The following is a 22,973-nucleotide window of genomic DNA, read 5'->3' on the forward strand; positions in this document are numbered from 1 at the left end:
GGCAGCTCCTCTCTGGGCACATTGCTGTCCTGAGCCAATTATGGTTATGTTAGTAGTAAGCAAAGGAAGTAGAATTTCTATATGTAAACCGTTGCTTGGTTTGCTTCAGCCAGGTTTCTGGTACAGGATGAGGGGGCAAGAAATGTTTGAGGACACAGAGGAGTTTAATCAGGTGGATGAGAAATTTCAATGGACACATTTTCTCTCAACTCTGTAGTCAGCTCCCAAGCTATGATTTCTTATTAACAGATAAATTATGAAGTGTTTAAACTTCAACTATATTTTTGTTACCTTCAAACACTTGTAACTGAATTGTCTTTAAAATATATTAGAGGTACTTTCCCCCCTCTGATTAAAATTCTCAACCTGCAGAAGACATTTTTCTGAAATTTATACCAAATCTTCCTTACCCCTGAGCTCTCTCTCAGTGGACTCCTTTGGGTTTAGAGCAAAGGAGGAAAATTCCATTTGGTGTTCACTTAACGGATGTGCAGGTAAAGGCAGGGAGTGTGTGGTAGAGAATGTTATATCCTTTGCAGTGACTTTTGTACCTGAAGGATGTCATTATTCTGTGTTTAAAACTAGAGAGGGAAAATGTTTGTTCATTCTTTTGGAAGGTAAAGTTATTCTGAGTATCATAAGATGCAAATATTTGTCCTCTCTTCCACTTTAATTCAAGGGAGTCTCATCACCTAATATATGCAGAATTTTCTTGGTGACTGTTTAGCCAAGAGTGGTTTTGAAGATAAATAAGTTTTCAGTTCCTGAGGTAGAAAGAAAGGAGCAAGAGAGGCATTTCAAGCCTACTGCTATGCTGTGTGATCTTGGGGATATCCTGCAACCTTTCTGAATTGGTTTACTCTATGTAATTGCAGTGAGGGCAGATGATAGTTTTATGGTCCCTACCACATACATACACAAAAATACTTCTGAAACAAGGGTGGCTGGGCATGCTAATGGTACAAGTAAAATACAGCGCTGTGTAGGATAAGGAGAGATTAGTTTCTGCTGGGAGACTTTAAAAAGGCTTTTTGGAAGAGAGGGTTTGGATCCCATGTTGGAGAAGACAGTGTTCGTGGGATGATGGAGGATGGCTCCAGGCTTTGCCCATGCACGCAGTGTGCAAGGGTACATTTGAAGATTTCAGAGGTTTATTCCTGATTTATTGGTGGCCTCTCCCTGTGGTTTCCGTAGCAGGGTAACTGGATTTCTTACATGGTGGCTCAGAGCTCTCCAAAGTGAATGTGCCAGAAGGGAGTAGGTAGAAGGAAGCTAAGAGTCTCTTTGAAAATGGGTCCAGAATTGCCAAAGCACCACTCTTGGTACTTTCTCTTAGTTAAGGCAAGTCACAGGCCAGCTCAGATTTACTGTGAGAGGAAACTACAGGAGGGCATGAATACTGAGAGGTCTGTTTGGTTCATTGATGGCCATCTTGGGAGACTACCTACAACTCAAGTCCAGATGTCCAGATACTAGTTGACACTGTTGACCAAGATAAGCTGGAAGGCAGGGCAAATTCTCTCGCTTACCAACCCGTGTTACAATGAAGTTTTTGAGAAGTGCCTGATACTATTTGTTTTTTTTTTAATGGTAACTGTGATTCTGGAGAAAATTTAATTTTCTTTCTTTCCTTTTTTTCTTTTTAGGGCCTTACCTGTGGCATATGGAGGTTCCCAGGCTAGGGGTCTAATCGGAGCTGTAGCTGCTGGCCTGTGCCACAGCCATAGGAAAGGCAGATCTGAGCCGTGTCTGTGACTTACACCACAGCTCATGGCAATGGCGGATCCTTAACCCACTGAGCGAGGCCAGGGATTGAACCTACGTCCTCATGGTTACTAGTCAGATTTGTTTCCACTGAGCCACAAAGGGAACTCTGAAAATTTAGTTTTCAATACAGTGATTCCTTTGGAAACAACACATTTGTCGTTATTTGCTTTCTATTCCTTTAAAAAATAATACTATTAAATAATAAGATGAATTGATTCTGGTTTTTGGTGAGTGTGTGTTTTGCAAGTATGTGAGCAGGTTGTTCATTGATGTTGGGTCTCTAATCATGTATCCATTCAGGAAAGAGGCCCTTAAATAAAGTCTGTTGAATAAGACTCCCAAATCTTTACTGGCCCCAAGGAGGTGCAGCTGTCCATTATCATGGCATTTGTGTCTTCCTAAGACCTAGAAGCAGCCACATAATTGCAAGACCCAGTACGAAATGAAAATGTGGGACCTCTTGTTTCAAAAAAGAAGAATTTCTCTTTCTGACTTAACTAGTATGAGAATCTCTAATTGCATCCCTGTTGCTGCCATTATTTAATTTTTTTATGGCTGAGTAGTATTTCTTTGTGTACATGTACCACATCTTCTTTATCCATTTATCTGTCGATGGATGTTTAGGTTGTTTCCATATCTTGGCTATTGTGAATAGTGCTGCAATGAGCATGATGGAAGATAGTATGAGAAAAAGAATGTTTCTGTATGTATGACTGGGTTACTAGGCTATACAGCAGAAATTGGCACAATACTGTCAATCAACTATGCTTTAATTAAAAAAAATCTAATATCCAGAAAATAAATAAAAAAGAAGTCTTAAAGATGGTGACAGCAGAACATGGAACCAAACCCAGGTCTGTGCATTGCATGTTACATGTCCACTGGGCTGGCCTTGTTTAGACCCTTGAAAGTGTGTGCAAATATTGGGGAAAAATAAGTTTTTCCATTGGAGAGCCAATTGGCTCTCATCAAATTCCCATTTGATTTTTGACATCTGGAAAAATTTTATAAGCACGGCTGAGGCAAATCAGAAAAGGTAAAAATTTTGGGTTTGACAGCCCTCTGCTCCCAAGAATGCAGAACACCTTCTGGCCACAGCAGCTGGTCTTGGCAGGCATTGGCTGATCACTCTGCCAGTGCGCTTCCCAAATTCCAGCAGCACCAACACAGTGGGGATAGTGTGTTGCTGAGTGCATGCAAGGTCTTCTGAATGGACTCGATCCCTTTTTACTGGACTCTGTTTCTGAAGCATACAGAGTAGATCGCCTGTCTAGTTGATGGGCATTCACTTAATGTGGAACAGACACTAGCACCATTTGTTACTTGGAAGTAGTTATCAGTGTCAGTGTAGACAATAAACTAGTTAAGATGAAGTCATAATGGAGTAAAATGGGCTCCCAATCCAATGTGACTCTAATTGGATTATGCTGGGCATTTGGGGGTCAGCCTCTCTGACAGGCCCTTGGTGGACCTCAGGTAGGGCTGCCCCATTGCCTGGATTCATGGGGTTTGTGAGTTTGCGAGGCTGCCAACGCAAAGTACCACAAACTGTGTGGCTTGAGCAAGAGAAATGTCTTCTCGTAGTTCTGAAGGCTGTGAGTTTGGAATCAGGGTGTCAGCAGGGCTGTGCTCCTTTTAAAAGCTCTCGGAAGGGCTCTGTTCCAGGCTTCTTTCCTGTGCTCTGCTAGTTCCTTAGTTTGTGGTGCCACAACTCTAGTCCTCACATGGCTTCTTTCTCTCTCTGTGTCTGTATTTAGATTTTCCCTTTTTTATGAGGACACATTGGGTTTAGAGTCACATTGAATTGGGACCTATTTTACTCCATTATGACTTCATCGTAACTAATTTGTATCTACACTGACAACTGTTTCCAAATAACGTCACATTCTGAGGTATCAGGAGTTGGGACTTTAGCCTAAAAATTTGGGGGGCACACATTTTACCCCATATAAGAGGTATTTTTGATCATAGTCTAGGAATGGCAGCACCCAAGTGGCCCTAGAGGGAGGACTTTCCCTGTAAGAATTTCTTTTTTCTTTAAAAAAATTTTTTGGAGTTCCAGTCATGGCTAAGTGGTTAACAAACCTGACTAAGATCCATGAGGATGCAGGTTCAATCCCTGGCCTTGCTCAATAGGTTAAGCATCTGGTGTTGCTGTGAGCTGTGGTGTAGGTCGCAGACATGGCTCAGATCTGATGTGGCTGCCGGCTATGGCTCCAATTCGAACCCCAGCCTGGGAACCTCCATGTGCTGCAGGGGTGGCCCTAAAAAAGCAATAAATAAATAAATAAAATATTTTTATTATAGTTGGTTTACAATGTTCTGTCAATTTCACTGTACAGCAAAGTGACCCAGTCATATGTGTGTGTGTATGTGTGTGTGTATGTATACACATATACATATATATATTTTTTTTCCTCACATTATTCTCCATCATGTTCCATCACAAGTGGCTAGATATAGAACCCTGTGCTATACAGCAGGATCTCATTGCTTATCCACTCTGAATAGTTTGCTTCTTGCCCTGTAAGAATCTGTCTGACATAATAACTTAGAATTGTTTGTAGAGATTTTTTTATTTAATAACACATGAGCCACTTTGAATTACTTGTTTGGGCCCTTGACGTATAGCATCATAAGCTCTTAAATTTTTTTTTTATTGTTCCTGTTAATCAGTGGATGCCGTGGTCAAGTTACCCTCAGGCCTACACACCTGACCTATATAATAGAATAATAATAAGCTAACATTTATTGAATACTTATTATGTGCTAAGAATTCTGCGTGCATTATCTAATTTTATCTTTACAACACCTCAGCTAGTTACTGTTATTCTTCCATTTAGCAGGTGAAGATACTGAGATCAAGTGTCCTGTGATGTGCCGTGCTGACAGTCACGTAGCTAATTAAGTGACAAGCTGAGATTCGAGTCTGGTTCTCTTTGACCCAAACAACATTGCAGAGGTTGTGCACTGTAGTTTTAGAGGAATGCTCACATATGACGATTCACCATTTGAAGCCCATTTGATCATGGGCACTTTCTTTTCTTCTAGATCCTTCCCTGATCAAATATTCTCCTCTTAGGTTTATTCCTCTGAGGATTCTTGACCTTTTCAAAGGAACCACCAGGCCTTCCATAGGTTTTATTGCTTCAGTAAATCTAGGAATGTTCAGTCTGAAATAATTGAAATTACAACTGGTAAATGGTAAATGGGGTTGTATTCAAGCTATGTGTTTTACAGATCCTTGAAGAGAACATAAAAATTAACTCATTTCCTTGACACAAATGAGGATAGAGCTTTAAGCATCAGCAGAGAATTTCCTACTAGTGATAAGGAAATTTACTTTCATCTAATTTATACTGCTGTCATTGTTATGTGCTCTATGGTGAGAAAGGAGAGACTCATTCTCTCAAAAAACAGCTTTTTGCTTTGTTCCTTCTTTCCCAGTTAGCAGCTAGAATTCCCTTTCTCCATCAGAGTGATAGTCCAATTAAATTGATGCATGTGAATAGATAGGTTCCTTTCCAGATGCAAGATCAATGCTGGTTTGGGAAGCAGAGACTGGGTGTTCTCCGATGGATTATGGGCGATTTCTTTTCTTTTTCTTTCTTTCTTTTTCTTTTTTCTTTTTAGGGCCGAAGCAGTAGCATATGGAGGTTCCTAGGCTTGGGATCCATTCAGAGCTTTAGCTACCAGCCTATGCCACAGCCACAGCCACACCAGATCTGAGCCGCATCTGCAGCCTACACCACAACTCATGGCAACGCTGGATCCTTAACCTGCTGAGCAAGGTCAGGGATTGAACCCACAACCTCATGGTTTCTAGTCGGATTCATTTCCGATGTGACACAATGGGAACTCTGGTTTATGAGCAATTTCAAATGCCAGAAATTCTGTTTTGCTTGGATGCTTCTTGAATTTCGCGCTCTCATCTTTCTAAAAATCCTGGTTATTCTTGACTCATAGTTTATGTTGGGCAGGTAGGAAAAAACAAGGTACTTTGACTATCATATACCTAGTCAAATACGTATCCTCCCCACGTAGATCCTGTCTTAAAATAGCATGTCAGGTGATGGTGCTGAAAGCAAAAAAGCAAAATTGAGGATTTCCCTACTCTAGTCGAAGTATTTGCCAGGGACTATGGGATACTTTATTATACTTATTTGCATGGCTAATGAAGGATGTTTGAAATAATTCAGATATGTCCCCTCCCCCCACCATATGTCTAAAAGCAATTTTTCGTAAAGCTTGAGGGTCACTTGTGTCAAAATCATCTTAGAGCACTTAAAAAAAATGAATTTCAGAGTTCCTATTGTGGCTTAGTGAGTTAAGAACCCAACATAGTGTCCATGAGGATGTGGGTTTGATCTCTGATCTCACTCAGTGGGTTAAGGATCTGGTATTGCTGTCAGCTGTGGTATAAGTCTCAGCTGTGGCTCGGATCTGATATTGCTGTGGCTGTGGTGTAGGCTGGCAGCTGCAGCTCCAATTGGACCCCTAACTTGGGAACTTCCATATGCTGTGGGTACAGCCTTAAAAAGAAAGAAAAAATTCTTAGAAGTTGTTTCGATGATTGACAGCCATATTAGTTATGAGAGGCATGGTCTAAAATATATCAATAGGAGGATAAAGAATCAATTTAAGGAGTTCCCGCCATGGCTTAGTGGTTAATGAATCCGACTAGAAACCGTGAGGTTGCGGTTCGATCCCTGGCCTCGCTCAGTAGGTTAAGGATCTGGCATTGCCGTTAGCAGTGGTGTAGGTTGCAGATGCAGCTCGGATCCTGCGTTGCTGTGGCTCTGGTGTAGGCAGGCGGGTACAGCTCTAATTGGACCCCTAGCCTGGGAACTTCCATGTGCCTTGGGAGCGGCCCTAGAAAAAGACAAAAAAAAAAAAAAAAAAAGTATCAATTTAATTTTCTTTCTTTGGTTCATATTCCTCTTGTCTGTTTCTCCTCCTCCTCCCCTTCCATCAAATATATTAAAACTATTTCAAGGGCTATTCTAATGGCACATACTTTTTTATTCATAAAAGCCTTTTGCTAATTTTTGCAATGTCACAATTCCATCTTTTCCTTTGTGGTCTGTATAAAAGGAGCCATTGGGGGAGAGTGTTTTTTGTTTGTTTGTTTGTTTGTTTTTTTAAATACTATTCTCTATAGCAAATCTCCAAAAAAGGAACAACATGCTATTTGTTCTTTTCTTGGGATGAACCATGGCTTTCTTTGATAATGGGTGTTGTAATCAATGCTTTTCAGCAACTTATGACTCTTCCTTTTCATAGATCCCAGAATTTAGTGCAGACATTTCTAAAGTTTCTAGAGACTTCTTTTTGGGGTGAGAGAAGGGACTCAGAATTGTTTGAGAAATCATTTTGAGGATTTTCTGCGTTCTGAGAATAGGTGGTGGTAGACTCCCTCAGCCTGTGGTGTTGAGGAATTTGAGGTCTCTAAGTGTAGGAAACAGTGTCAGAACTGAAGGTTTTAATGGATTTTTAAAAATAGGAAGTTTTTAACCAAAAGTATTCCTGACAAGTGAATTCCTTCCCTTCCTCCCCCATTTTAGAGAAACTCCTTTGTTAAGAAGCTGAACTAGCAAGCTCATTTCCACTTTAATCTACAGTAAATAACTAGTTGGGTTTCAAGAGGATAGGAATTTTCCAGGTGACTTGGATGAATACTTCTAGCAGCCCTGTTCACAATAGCTGAGACATGGAAGCAACCTACATGTCCATTGACAGCGGAAGGGATTAAGAAGGTGTGGTATTTATACACAATGGAGTACTACTCAGCCATAAAAAGAACAAAATAATGCCATTTGTGGCAACATGGAGATAACCAGAAATTCTCATACTAAGTGAAGAAAGTTAAAAAGAGAAAGATAAATACTATATGACATCACTTATACGTGGAATCTAAAATATGGCACAAAGGAACCTATCTGCAAAAGAGAAACAGACTCCCAGACATAGAGAACAGACTTGTGGTTGCTAAGGGGAAGGACAGACAAAGTGGGATGGATGGGGAGTTTAGAGTTAGTGGATACAAACTATTACATTTAGAATGGATAAGCAATGAGGTCCTACTGTATGGCTCAGGAACTATATCCAGTCTCTTGGGATAGAACATCATGGAAGATAATATCCGAAAAAGAATGCATGTATATGTGTAGTGGGATATTTTGCAGCAGAAATTGGCACAACCGTTATAAATCAACTACATTTTAATTAAAAAAAGTGTATTAATCCATATAGTGATTTTAATTTTTTTAAAATTTTTATTTATTTATTTATTTATTTTTCTTTTTTTGCTATTTCTTTGGGCTGCTCCTAAGGCATACGGAGGTTCCCAGGCTAGGGGTCGAATCGGAGCTGCAGCCACTGGCTTATGCCCAGAGCCACAGCAACACGGGATCCGAGCCACATCTGAAGCCTACACCACAGCTCACGGCAACACCGGATCATTAACCCACTGAGCAAGGGCAGGGACTGAACCCGCAACCTCATGGTTCCTAGTCGGATTCGTTAACCACTGCGCCACGACGGAAACTCCGCATATAGTGATTTTAGAGTCACATTCCTAGGAAAATATAACTTAAAGTGGTAAAAAGGTCAGAAACTGTTGTGGTGATTTTTTTCTGAAGTGTCAGATCCACTTGTTTTCCTCTTGGAGACCCTCAGGCAATCTCAAGGGTCCTGTATTCCAATCTGGAAAGTTTGACCTGGATTGTGGGCTCCAGCCCCTAACTGCTTTTTGTTTGTTTGGGCTGGTTAATACAAGTGGGAGCCTGTTATTTTTGTCTAAGTGCTGTAGTTGTTGTTGCTTTTTTTTTAAAACAGCAGAATTTCTTATCTCCCTGCTGTGTATCTTCCATGAAAGCTTTGTACTGGTAGGGAACCCTTGGCTGCAGAGCTTGGCTGATGGATGTGGCCCTGACTGTAATTCGGGTTTTCTTGCAAGGGGTTTGAGCCTTCCTCATGAGGGCTGAGGCAGGCCAGCTGAATGGCAGTGAGTCAAGGCGTGCTGGGGCACTTGTGTCCTGAAATAACAGCAGTGGCAGCAGCAGCAACAACAATTTAATAGCAGTAGCTAGCCGAGCATTTATTGAGGCTTCACTGGGCCAGCCACTCTGCTATGTGAATGCCTTCCACGCATTATCTCATTTAACTTGGCAACAGTCCTATGAGCTAAGCACCATCTTTCAGCTTCATTTTACAGATACTCATCTCAAAGACAGCAGACTAGTAAGAAGTAGAACTTGAACTCTCATCTTTTGGATGTCCCAGTGTGTGCATCTAATAACCACACTAAGTTCTTTCTGACTGATGTACACCTTAGTTTTGGCTTCCCATTCCCTCCCTCCCCTTAAGTCACAACATAGTTTTTACTTAGTGATTTTTGTTTAGTAATTCGGGGACCTGAAGATTCTCTCTTATTTTTCATGAGTTTAGGTTTTGAGTGTGAAGGAAATACGACTTGAGCAAGTTCAGCCTTGGAAAACTGAGCATGACCTTCAGCCTGAGACCATGTCATTTATTGAATGGTCCAGGGATAAAAAGAATCTTGTTGGGGGAGGATCGGGTAAGAGAGAAAGAGATAGACAGGTGAACACATCCAGGGTGATTTCTGTCTTCTTAAAGGAGCAGGATGGATATTAATTTAAGAACTAGAGTTCAGAATAAGCCAGGTAATAATGCCATAGGATGCTTTATATAAAAACAACAACAATAAAAAAGCTTCTGTGATCACATAAATCTGGCAAAGGACCTTCTAACATCTAACTGGAGGGTGCCAATGACCAAAGCATCCATAGCACCTAACACTTATTGAGTGCTTCCTGTGTGCACTTTAAGCACTTTATACATGCCAAGGCTATAAGGTAGGTATTATTTTGGTCCCAATACATCCTGCTTCTCTGTGCTGGACCTAGGACCCTAACCTGGCCAATCTGGCCCCAGACACTAGACTCCTACCTCTTAGTGCCTCTTCTGATGACATCTTCTGAGCACATATGTATGTGCCAGACCCCAGTCTTAGTTCTCATGTGTATTTATGGTTACTTCTTTAACCTTCTCAAGTGTCATAACGTACATCAACATATTAAAGGTTCTGAAATGTCTCGCAGTCAACATACTTGTTTGTCTTTGTCCAGTGTTTCTCTGATTTACTTGACTACAGCATTCTCCTGCCTTTGGAGGGGAGGAGGAGTGCAGGGAGAGTGTCTGTGTGTGCTCAGGGAAATGACAAGTAAGAGAATCGTTTTATTCTGACTTTGCTTCTTTTCACATTCAGGTTTGAGATATGATTTATTTTCCAAACAGAGCAAGGACTCCCTAGAGTCTGGTTTCATTCTCTAATTGCCCCGTGTCTGGCGACCTTCATCAGGGCTCCATCTTGCTATCCCTGGGGCATGCATACCTGTGTCTGTCTTCTTTATGGGGATATGACAGTAAAGGACTCTACAGCTCTTTGAGCTCCTTATAAGAAAGAAGCTGGTGAAGTTCAAGGTCTTTGTGATGTTGTTATCGCATATCCAGAGCTCCTTCATTCTGGTTAACATTGAAAAGTGAATGTATATCCTAGTGGGACAGGTTAAGTAGTGTTAGTTTACTCAGGAGAGGGAAGGAAATATACCTGGAAAATATTTACTGTTGCCCCGAGTCAAATCTTCAGGTTCTTATTGGAGGCACTCAGCTGTCTGGTCACAACATTTGATTAACATCAATGTTGGGTTCCCTGTAAGACTGTGGGAGCCGCATGTTTGTGTGGTCTTAATTCTTTTGAGATCCACACATCAGAAGCCAGAGACCCAAATGCACATATCCGGGCATAATCCTTGGAAGTGTCCAGTATTTTAAAGGCTTTGTTTTGGAGTTCCCATTGTGGCTCCGTGGGTTAATAACCTGAGGATCTGTGAGGATGTAGGTTTGATCCCTGGCTTCACCCAGTGGGTTAAGGATCCAGCATTGCCACAAAGTGAGGTGTAGTTTGCAGAGGCAGCTCGTATCTGGTGTTGCTATGGCTGTGGTGTAGGCCAACAGCTGCAGCTCTGATTTGACCCCTAGCCCAGGAACTTCCATATGCCTCAGGTGCAGCCATAAAAATAAAACAAACAGAAAACCCAGGTACAACAGTACCTGTTGTAGCTCAGCAGAGATGAACCTGACTAGTATCCATGAGGACGCAGGTTTGCTCAGTGGGTTAAATATCTAGCATTGCTGTGAGCTGTGGTGTAGGTCACAGACATGGCTTGGATCTAGCATTGCTGTGGCTGTGATGTAGGCTGGCAGCTGTAGCTCTGATTCAACTCCTAGCCTGGGAACTTGCATATGCTGTGGGTGCAGCCCTACAAAGACTGAAAAAATCAACACACACACAAAAACTGTTTTAGCACTACAGTTTGATCAGTAGTATATCAGGTGAAAGTCTATTGAGTTGTAAAATGACAAAAAGGAGACTTGTTAGTTTATTGAGGTGAAGAGTGCAGGTTCCTTCAGGGTCAGTGTGAACTTCAGGATTGTTTTGACTGAGAGGCCTGGTGTTACTATCCTGGGTCTGGTTTGTGATCTAGTCCAGTCTATCTTCATGGTGACATGTCACCTTTAGTCTGTTTTTGGTCAGCTTCATGTCCAGATATCTCCTAAATATTTCTGAGGCTACTTATTCCCTCCTCCACATCCAGAAAGAGAGATTGAAAGAGAGATTAGACATATTGCTGGAGTCTTTTTCAGAATAACAAGGAACAAGTTCAAACCTTTCTTGTTGGCCAGACTTAAATCATGTTCCCATTCATGAGCCAGTACCTCTGGTATAGACAGTTGGTATAGATTTGTTCCACTCCTAGTGTCAGCTCTGCAAAGGAAGCAGAGAAAATCAAAGGGTTCCCAAAGTGAGAATGGATGCAGATTTAAACTGTGGAGACTCATGATGCAATTTAACTGACAGTTTTCTCTTAGACACTCCTGTTAGCAGTTACATGTGAAACTGGCTAGTTAATGAGTAAAAGACCTAGGTCAAGTTTTAACTTCTAAAGGATTTCATTTCAAGCTCTGCTCTTTCTCTCAGTAGTACAGTCTGCACCAGACCAGATTGAGGAATTCTTCTTCCTTTTAGCTTGTTGAAAAGTCTTGGTGTTTTTGGTTTTGAAATTGTAAAGCATTAAATTGAGTCTCTGTCTGGCCAGTGGTTTTCTCTACCAAATGCCTTTTGGATGAGTGCATCTGAGGTTTCATTAAGGCAGTATAAATTATCTTCGGTTTATTACTCTCTCCTGTGTATTGATCTCACCGTGACTGCCCCTTGCTTCTGACATTGAACTTCATGTTTTACTGAATAAAGGATATCTGTTTCCACACTGGTCTCCTAGATGCCTGACATTACATTGTATTCCATGAAAATTATGCCACTGATAATATGAAGAGGCATAAATTCCAAGACTGGTGGTAGTAGCCAGAAGTGGATTGAGTGCTGACTGTGACAGGAAAGCATTGTGCTAAGTGCTTTATCTGCTTTGTTCTGTTTGCTCATCAAAACAGGCCTGGGAAGGGCTGTCATCACCTTCATTTTATAGACCGGCAAACTGAGATTAAATATATGCATAAGGCCCTGTAGACAGGAAATTGTGGGGCCAAAACACAGGTCTCTGACTCTGGGCCCTGTCTTCTTAATCACTGTTCCCTGTGCTTTCAAAGCCAGGATACTTCAAGTTTGCTCTACGTATTGTTAAATTTGGAATTCCTGGGAAGTTGCATTATTATTTTTTATTTACTAGTAGTGGTAGAAGATTGAAAAAGAACATTTACTAGCATGGGTCTTGGAAAAATCTGACCTAAGAGTCTTTCATTAAAAATATGCATTTGCCATGGTAGACAAAATACTACTCAGCCATAAAAAGGAACAAAATAATGCCATTTGCATCAACATGGATGGAACTAGAGACTCTCATACTGAGTGAAGTAAGTCAGAAAGAGAAAGACAAATACGATATGATATCACCTATATCTGGAATATAATATATGGCACAAATGAACGGAAAAAGAAAATCATGGACTTGGAGAATAGACTTGTGGTTGCCAAGGGGGAAGGGGACAGAGTGGGAGGGACTGGGAGCTTGGGGTAAATAGATGCAGAATGTTGCCTTCAGGATGGATTAGCAATGGGATCCTGCTGTGTAGCACTGGGAATTCTGTCTAGTCATTTATGATGGAGCACAATAATATGAGAAAAAAGAATCTATACATGTATGTGTAATTTGGTCACCATGCTGTACAGTAGAAAATTGACAGAACACTGTAAACCAGCTATAATGAAAGAAATAAAAATCATTATATAAAAAAAGGAAAAAAAAAGAACAAAAAATGGAAGACTCGTTTTTTTAAAGTTTCAGAGCATATTACAAAGCTACAGCAATTTAAAGTGTGGTACTGATATTAGGACACACAGACCAGTGGAATAGACTAGAGAACTCAAAAATAAACCCTCATGTATATTGTCAGATATACCTTTGAAAGGGTTACCAAGACTACAAAATGTGGAAGGGACAGTCTTTTAATCAGGGGTGCTGGGAAAACTGGATATCCACATACAAAATAATGAATTTGGACCCTTATCTTTTTTTCTTTTTTTGCTTTTTAGGGCCATACCTGCAGCGTTTGGAGGTTCCCAGGCTAGGGGTCCAATCAGAGCTACAGCTGTTGGGTACACCACAGCCACAGTGGCATCAGATCTGAGCTGCATCTGCGACCCACAGCAGAGCTCACGGCAATGCCAGATTCTTAACCCACTAAGTGAGGCCAGGTGTTGAAACCACAACCTCATGGTTCCTAGTCGGTTTTGTTTCTGCTGCGCCATGGCAGGAACTCCTGGACCCTTATCTTATACCATATACAAAAATTAACTTAAAATAGATTGAGATCTAAGTATGAGACCCAAATTATAACACTGCCAGAGGAAAACATGGAGGAAAAGCTTCATGACATAGGGCTTGGCAGCCATTTCTTGGCTATGACACCAAAAGCACAGGCAACAAAAAGAATGTTAGACAAATGGGACTATATCAAACCTAAAAACTTGTGTGCATCAAAGGATATAAGCAGTAGAGTGAAAAGGAAAGCTTGGAATGATAAAAAACATTAGCAGGGAGTTCCCGTCATGGTGCAGTGGTTAACGAATCCGACTAGGAACCATGAGGTTGCGGGTTCGGTCCCTGCCCTTGCTCAGTGGGTTAATGATCTGGCGTTGCCGTGAGCTGTGGTGTAGGTTGCAGACGCAGCTCGTATCCCGCGTTGCTGTGGCTCTGGTGTAGGCCGGTGGCTGCAGCTCCGATTCGACCCCTAGCCTGGGAACCTCCATATGCCACAGGAGCGGCCCAAGGAATAGCAACAACAACAAAAAAGACAAAAAAAAAAATTAGCAAATGAAATATCTGATACGGGTTAATATCCAGAGTATGTAGAGAAGTCCTATGCAGATATAGCTAGTCATAAGAGAAATACAAATGAAAGCCACAGTGGGATAGTATAGTGATTATTAAACAATCAGCCAACCAATAAAAAGAAAAAGTAGGGCTTCCATATGATTGAGCAATCCCACTTTTGGGTGTATATCTAAAATAATGAAAGCAAGGTCTCAAAGAGATATTTTCTCACCCATGTTCATAGCAGCATTATTCACAGTAGCCAAGAGGTGGAAGCAATTCTTGTCTATTAATGGATGAGTAGATAAACAAAATTTGTTATCTACCTAGAATGAAGTATTATTTAGCCTTAAAAAGGAAGGAAGTTGGTTATATGCTACAACATGGATGAACCTTAAGGACATTATGGTATATGAAGTGAGCCAGTTACAAAAGACATATGATTCCACGTATAGGAGGTATCTAGAGTGGTCAAATTTATAGAAACATGAAGTAGAAGGAAGGGTGGTTGCCAGGGGCTGGGGGAGGGAGAAAAGGGGAATTTTGAGTGGATATTGTTTCAGTTTTAGAAAATGAAAAAGTTCTAGAGATTGGTTACATAATAATGTGAGCATGGTTAACACCGCTGAACTGAACACTTAAAAGATGGTAAATTTTATAAGATGTGTTTTTTTAACCAGATTTTTTTTTTTAAATTATGTTTGTCCCCTGGTTCTAATTTAACTGCTTGATTGAGTTATTTGAACATCTTACTCGAAGTTGTAAACTTTGAGCTGATATGCTGAGTGTGGGGCCCACAGACACATTCAGATGGACTCATAATCCTTTTTTGACAAAATACAAATGAGAGTTCAACATTTTAAAAACTTAGGAAACTTTGTGTTGTTCCCATTGTGGCTTAGCGGTTAACAAACTTGACTAGCATCCATGAGGACGAGGGTTTGATCCCTGGTCTTGCTCAGTGGGTTAAGGATCCCGTGTTGCCATGAACTTCGGCGTAGGTTGCAGACTTGGCTTGGATCCTGCATTGCTGTGCCTGTGGTGTAGGCCGGTAGCTACAGCTCTGATTTGACCCCTAGCCTGGGAACCTCCATATGCCGGTGCGGCCCTAAAAAAGACAAAAAACAAAAAAAATTCCCCAATTCCTTATATGAGGTCCAAGGCCTCATGTACACAGTTGATCCTTCAACAGGGCAGAGGAACCCACATTTCTTGAGCCATGGAGAAGCCACGTAGAATTTACAGTTGGCCCTCTGCACCCATGGATTCATCCAACTGCAGATCCTGTAGTACAGTAGTATTTTCTGTTGGAAAAAAAAAGTGTGTGTACAAGTGGACCCAATCATTTCAAACCCAGGCTGTTCAGTACAGATACTAACTTCCTGGCCTATATGTAGATTGTACTTATCAAACTCCTTAATTCCTAATGCCTTATTATGACTGATATTACTCTGTGGATGCTCTGCTGGTCCTACACTAACTCCTTAGGGAGCCTGTGTCTGTTTTAGGTCCAGGACTTATGATTTTTGTATTTCTATAGGAACAATATAGACTTAGTGCCTTTTTTTTTTTCTTTTGCATTTTGTTGGCAGCAAATATTGTCCTGCGAGTCATATTCTAAATATAGATGTGTTAAATTTCAAATGTGAAAGTTTTTGATGGTTCTGAAGCCAGTTTGTTAATCAGGACAAATGCTACAATTGGCGCCAGTGTTTACAGACTCTGGGGGGATTGTGAAATCCTGAAATCCGCCCTCGCCTCTGTGATTCAGCTCTGGGGTTGAAAGAAGCTCCTTGACCCCTAAAAGAGTTCTCCAAGTTGTTTTTCTTCTTAACAATGTGGTGGTTCGTTGAGTGTCATAACTTAGAAAAGAAAAATACTCATTCCTTAGTTCATTTTCCTGGTGCTGGATTAACAGCACAGTGATAAATCATTTTTGTGAGCAAAAACACAATCATGTTTTGTGATTTTTTATGTGCCACCAGTAAATCAGTGTCTGTCTATAGAAAGAAATCTAGAAAACCAAGGGCCTGCCTCTTCATGTGAAGTTTAAAATAGTTCCTTGTGCAAAATGTAAAAATCTTGGTTCTTTGAAAGTTGAAACTGGCCTGATTTTTTTTTATCTTGTATTTTTAAAAATTATTTAATGATTTTTATTTTTTCCACCATAGCGGGTTTACAGCGTTATCTTGTATTTTTAAATCTTATTATCTAAGCTTTCAAGATAGGTGTCCATTGTAAGTAGGGACAAAATACTGGGAAGCAGCAGTTTTGAACATTTTTCAAAGTTATCCACAGCATGGCAAAAGTGCATGTAAGTGTATACGCATGAGGCATTATTAGAAATGCTTGTATGTTTCATGCTGGGTCTACTGCATTTGTGCAGTTGGACTTGGAAAATACATGCATTGAAAATAGTGGCCAACAGTGGTGGGGGGTGTAGGGAGAGGGCTTAGTTTCCAGTTCTGGTGGCATGGAGGTATTCAGAGAACTTTCTGGTAATGAGACTTGGGTAATTAAGTTGACATGCCCTGAGAATTTCTCCTCAAAGGGGAGCCTCATGCGATGAATCCTTATCTCCACTGGCCAGAAGTGAGGCTGTCATCTAGGGAAGTTAGTGTCTCTGTTACTGAAACGAGATAGGACTGTAGCTGATTCCATCACTATCTGGTACAGAATTTTTCAAGATGAGCAGCGGATCAGAGAAACCAAACCAAAGAAGCTAGTTGAACCAAACTTTGTGTTGCTAACTAGAGACCTGAGAGGGAAGAAAGTGACAGGCACTTGGAGTTGCTTTCCCAAATTGTATTTCACTGCTTTTATCCATTCAGTTGGTCAACAGCAGCACTCACTGGTAAAAACGGGAACAACAGACTCAAGTTTTGCTGTCAGCTATTATGGTGAATATTCTCTCTTTTTTTCCTTCTCCTTCCTTTCTTTGATCCTTCTCTCCCTCCCTCCCTTCCTAAGTCCAACTTTCTTTAAATATATATTTTAATTCCAAAGGAATAATAACATGAAGAAAAACTGGCTAATTTTCTCCTCACCAACCCGAATCCTGCCCTACTGAAGAAATCAATATTAATAACTTGTTTTGTTTCAACAATCATTCCCTTGCTCTTTGTTTCAACAATCATTCCCTTGCTCCTGCAAACATGATCTCTAGGCATAGAAATTAGTTTAAATATTTATAAAAGTAGGCTGATGCTGTATACAGTGCCCTGTCACTTTCTTTATTCTTGTGACAGTCATGGGCATCTCTCTGATCAGTACATTTAGGTAAAAATTGTTACTTTTAGTGGCTGTAGACTATTTCATAGTATGATTTTATCATAATCCCTTCTTGATTGATTCTGATTGTCCACAGATTCTTCCCCCTACCCCCCTCTAAAACAATTAGTGCTGCTTATTTTAATTGCATATTTTTTGGGAAAAGCCTTTTTCACATGTGTGATATTTGAAGAGAAAGGTTAAGGGATTTTTTGATTTTTCATTGTGCATTTATTTACTATACAATTTTATGTAATTTTATCATCTTAGGTCTTTAGATTTTCTAATTTGCTAATTTACCTCTCAGAATCTTTGCATTTTGGCTCTCTCTGTTAATACTTAGTTTCTCAAGCTCAGCACTGTTGTAATTTGGGGCCAGATATTTCTTTGTTGTCGGGGGGTGGCTGTCCTGTACAACATAGGCTATTTAACTGCGTCTCTGGTCTCTATCCACTAGATTCCAGTAGTGTGCCAATCCCCTCTGAGGGTGTGATGACAAAAAAGGTCTTCAGAAGTTCCCTTGTGGCTCAGCAGGTTAAGGACCTGGCATTGTTACTGCTGTGGCTTGGGTTGCTGCTATGATCCAGGTTCAATCCCTGGCCCGGCAACTTCTGCATACCTGGCCAAAAAGAAAGAAAGAAAGAAAAAAAAAACCCAAAGAGTTCTCCAGACACTGCCAAAGGTTCATGGGAGGCAAAATCACCCAGGTTGAGAACCACTACTGTAGTATGTATTGTATGTAAAGTGTGTGGCAGAACATTATTTTTCTTATGTGGTCATCTGTACTTGACACCATGAACTTAATGTCACAGAGTATTGTTAGAAATTAATATCAGTGTTGGAATCCAAATAATGAGCTTCATTTGGCTCATGTGTATGAGACAGGCTTGGGCTCTTTTTTAGGTTATGCCATTTTGATGTCACAAAGTGGTGGATGAACCCAAAGTCCTTGCTTATAAGCCTGCTATCTTAATCAGATAGTTGGCGTGTTTCTTGGCTATGGTTGGGTGATACCTATTCAGTTTAGGGGACGCATGAGGATGAGATGGGAATGCCACTGAGTCTGACATCATTTTACTGCAGTAGGATTTACGTACTTCTTGTGGTGGGCAAAGTCCTGCTCGTGGCCCTCCAGATATTTCAAGTGTGTAGGAGGTTGTGGCACCTGGGGAGCCAGCTACTTGTTACCTCTCTTCTACAGAGTCTCCCTAACTTCTGACCTTGGGCAAAAAAGCCCCACTTGGGAGGGTCATGAGGGGCTCCCCACTTTCTACATGTATAATTTTTCTCTGAAAGAGATGCATTGTATAGTGTTTCTCATTTTATAAATGACTATTTATGGATGATTTTATTTAGTTAATAGGGTGTCTCTTGTATCTGACCAAAACTGGGCATTCAGACCCTTAATCAGAAATGAAGCCCCTTATCAAAGCATTGATTTTTTTTTTTTACAAAGATATCAAATGGACCAGTTTTGGTTTGACTTACTACCTTTTTCAGATGGGTGGTTATAAAGACTGCTGATGTTTCTATGGGCTTGGGAATTAGCCATGTGTATCTCCCTTCCTTTGCCTTAGGAAGGAGCTAAGATGACTGAGACTTGATTGTCATGTCCTTGGTTGGCATTTTAGTTTTGTACCAGCTTTTGGGGGGTCATGGTAATAGGAAAACATTAAAAATGTACATGCATTTAAAAAAGTTGTAATGTCATCCACACTGCTTTGCATTTGTGATTTATTTTTTTATTTATACACACACCTATTACCACTCTCACCCGCCCCCATGTGCCTGCTACGAAGATTGTGTCCCTTTTGACCAATAACCACCCCCCAAAAGAAAAACCATTGGTCCGACCTCTGTCACTCTGATTTAGTTTAACCTATTTTTGAACTTCAAATAAATGGAATCATTTGTATTTGTTTCTTTACCTCTTTTTAAAGAAAGCCTGGTATTCCTTTGTAGCTCTGTGGGTTAAGGACGTGATGTCTCTGTGAGAATGCTTGCAGTTCAATCACTGGCCTCACTCAGTGGGTTAAGGATCCTGCATTGCTGCAAGCTGCGTTGTAGGTTGCAGATGCGGCTCAGATCTGGTGTTGCCGTGGCTGTGGTATAGGCCTCAGCTCAGCTTTGATTTGATTCCTAGCCCAGGAACTTCTGTGCTGCAAGTGCAGCCATAAAAAGAAAAAAAAAGTCTGATATAGAACACTTTCAGTTATAAAAAAGAATAAAACATGTACTCTTCATATTACAGAAAGATTACCTTTGGTTTAAAAAAATAATGAATTTTATTATCTCATTACAAAAATTAGTCTGTTCATAAAATTGAAATGTATGTACATAGCTAGCATATTAAATCAGTCTTACATATTTCACATGCACATAAAATTATATGATACACATTTTCAGATTACCTGTGATTTCTCTTTATTTTTGCTCATGTGCATACCATTCCAAGTTATATAGAACAGGAGTCCCTTACATCATAAATCACATAAAATCCTTTGGTATGAAACACAGTTTTAGTTTTCTGTGGTTATTTTTGAAGGTTGGGTTTAGTTGGTATTCCTTTGAGCAGTGTGGCAGTTATCCTTTTTGATGAAAAAAGGGAGTGTGATCTGACAGGATTTTTTCTTTCAGTGCCTGCAAAGAATCTTTTGAAATAGTTTTCCAGGTAGTAAAACATTTAATGCCATTTGGATGCACTGTAGTTTGTGAAGCTGACAAACAACATCTCTTTGGGATGGTTGTGAAACCAAACCTGGGACAGACTGACTTGTTACTTAGTCCACATCCGTTGCCCTGACAACAAACTAAACATTTCAACATACTTGTGAAAATGCCACAAACAAATGATGCCTGGGGCTTATGCTGTTAATGCAGAAGCACCAAGACCACTTTTAGATGAAAAACATTGCAGAAATACTGTCCATATAATAGGAGATTTTATTTTAGGTTTTTTTCCAACTCTTAAGTTAAATGCATTAGCAAAGAGAGAGTCTTCTAAGTTTATAAATTATTTTTTAATAGCAATATGCAGCAGTTTGCACTGTATTTTGGTCCAAAGAGTATACCTCTTAGTATCCGGCTTTTGTCAAAGCAGTTTAGTGCCACATGTGAATGAAAACCTTGCTGTACAGTGGGAAAATAAAAAAAAAAAAAAAAAAAAGAAAACTGGATTAGATCTGTTGCAGTGGCTAAAGGTTAGAGTGATACAGGGAAACATAAAACGTCAGTCTTTGTTCCCAAGTAGTTTGTATGTGTGTTTTTTGTTTCCTTAACTTACGTTTTCACATGCTTCATATTCACAGAAGTATTTGTTGTCTGGGTGGAAATAACTACAAATCATATAAATGAACATTTATTATAGCATTTGCTGTTATACTGAAGATCAGTCATTAAATAATTTCGGAGAGTGGATAGGTTATAGAAAAAAAGAAGATTCTTTTGGCCAAACAGGAAGGATTTTTCTATTTTGTTGAAATCAGTGGGAGGGAAAAAAAAGATCCTGTTGCAGATTTATGTATTTGAAGGGGAACAGGTCATGGTAGTTGAGTAATTGGAAAATTAGTGAGCCTCTTTCACTCTTTTCTGTTTTTTTAAAGTTCTCATGATCCAGTGTCATCCTCTACTGTAAGTGATGTTTATTTTCAGTCTTGGTTTTGACTGAAACTTTCACTGTATACATATAGTGAAAAATAATATAATTCCCCATAGATGACTTGATTGTCAGAGTTATTTCTTCTGCCCATCTTGGTGGAAATAACTCGGTATTTTTTCATCTATAACCAAGGTTATCTTTATCTCTATTGAGCTGTCAATGGTGTGGTGACATATGTAGTGATACAAATCTGGGACTCCCAATGCTGTGGGTCAGAGATTACAATAAAAGTACGAATGCGGATTTCAGAGGCAACATGCATTGTAGATTTTCCAAAGGACTTTAAACAGATAATAGATAAAGTGGTGACTCATAGTTTTAGCTTTTAATCAATCTCTATCTTGATTGAAAAGCCAAGACCCTGCAGGACTTTATTATTTTTACTGCATTCGAATCGCAGTTCTGTGACTCTCTGAGCTGGAACTGTTAAGGGACCCAGTTTATGCCTGCAGTGGGCTGGGTTCTGCCTCAGTTTCCCCATCTGTAAAGTGGGGATGCTGCTGCCCATGTGACACAATTGTTGGAAGGACTCAAAGCCCAGCTAATTTTCAATATACTAGCCCAGTTCCTGGCTCCATAATAATTGACATATTTTGGTTATTTTTGTGGTAAGAAAACTGTGTTTTATTAGTGAAAGCCAGGCAGACTTACTCAGTTCCTGTTGTGTCCCCTATCAACTGTGTGGGATCTTGGCCTGGTTACTTAACTGCCTCCAAGTCTCAGTTTTCTCAATTGTAATGAGTAGGAATCCTAATGTTTACTATCCAGAGTTGTGAGAAAAAAAAAAAGATAGTATATTTATAGTGCATAGCCTAGGTGTTGTTGGCACATCATAAGCATTTAGCAAAGGACAGCTGCTGAATGCATTATGGTTGTTGTTATTGTCATTTTTATTATTACCTGAAGCTGTATCTACATGGCAAATTTCTGTGGCCATTTCCATAGCTCAGTTACTGTTATCTCTTCCTGGATTATTATAATAGCGTGTTAACCCTTCTCCCTTTGTTGGGATAAAGACCCTCCATCATGATCTGGCCTTTGCCTACCCTCCCATCCCCCCCCCACTCCGATTCTCCCATGTTGCCTTCCCATGGTTCTTTCTGTTCTTTGGCCGCCACGGACTTCATATATTTCTTTCAATGTGTTATGCTACTTCCTTGCACAGGGCCTTTGCATATGCTGTTTTTTTTCTCCTTGGAATAGTCCTTAATTCTTTTCTTTCTATTTCATCACTTCTCTGTTCTTCCCTTTGTTAAGTACCTTCATAAGTCCTTGCACTTAATTCTTTAGATCACTTGTCATTTTACATTTTTTGGTGAGCTCACTTAATGAATTCCATGCCTCCTGCCCCATGACCATAGGCTCTGAAAAAGTATAGACACTGTCAGGTTTGGGTCACCACTGTGTCTTCATTGAGTTCGCCTCTACGCTCATTTGCTTTGGGAGGCAGTGAATACCTGGATGTATGACTGAGGTGGGAATAGAGAATAACTGGGCAGCGTTTGAGGAAATAGAGGAGGTGGTGGGGTGTGAGGTTTGCCCCTGGGGAATGTAGACGGAAGACAGATTAACTCATGTTCTGGCAGACCACAGAGGAATAGTGGTGTGTTTGTGCAGGAGGAAAAACTGTGCAAATGAAGAAATGCAGGGAGGAAGGAAGAAGCTTAGCAGGAAATAGTTGTGGAGGGTTGGAAAAAGGAAATAACTGAGAAGTGACTTGATAGAAAACTGTGCATTTATTTCCCCTGTTGCAGTTCTTATTTTTCTGGTTTATGCATTTGACACCTTTGATTTTTTTTTTTTTTGAGTCTAATTTGTAGTATTCTCTCTTTTTTGCCTATAGGATGCCATGTCCTTTTTTTTTT

The 22,973-nt window shown here is 40.2% G+C and overlaps 1 protein-coding gene and 1 long non-coding RNA gene across 8 annotated transcripts in view; one reads left to right on the top strand and one right to left on the bottom strand.

Moving 5' to 3' along the window:
- MITF (melanocyte inducing transcription factor) overlaps positions 1 to 22,973 on the top strand; it is a 243,903-nt gene that overhangs the window by 39,373 nt on the left and 181,557 nt on the right.
- On the bottom strand, positions 1,671 to 6,673 carry LOC146397382 (uncharacterized). The gene is made up of 2 exons (XR_014825314.1): positions 5,907 to 6,673; positions 1,671 to 5,703 (listed from the first exon to the last, which is right to left on the bottom strand). It is a non-coding gene; the product is annotated as an uncharacterized LOC146397382 (long non-coding RNA).

Source organism: Sus scrofa, chromosome 13, assembly GCF_054392235.1.
Source record: "Sus scrofa isolate SSC_HxYL_T2T_F1_AM1 chromosome 13, Sscrofa_HxYL_maternal_Yorkshire_Landrace_v2.0, whole genome shotgun sequence".
Classification (NCBI taxonomy): domain Eukaryota; kingdom Metazoa; phylum Chordata; class Mammalia; order Artiodactyla; family Suidae; genus Sus; species Sus scrofa.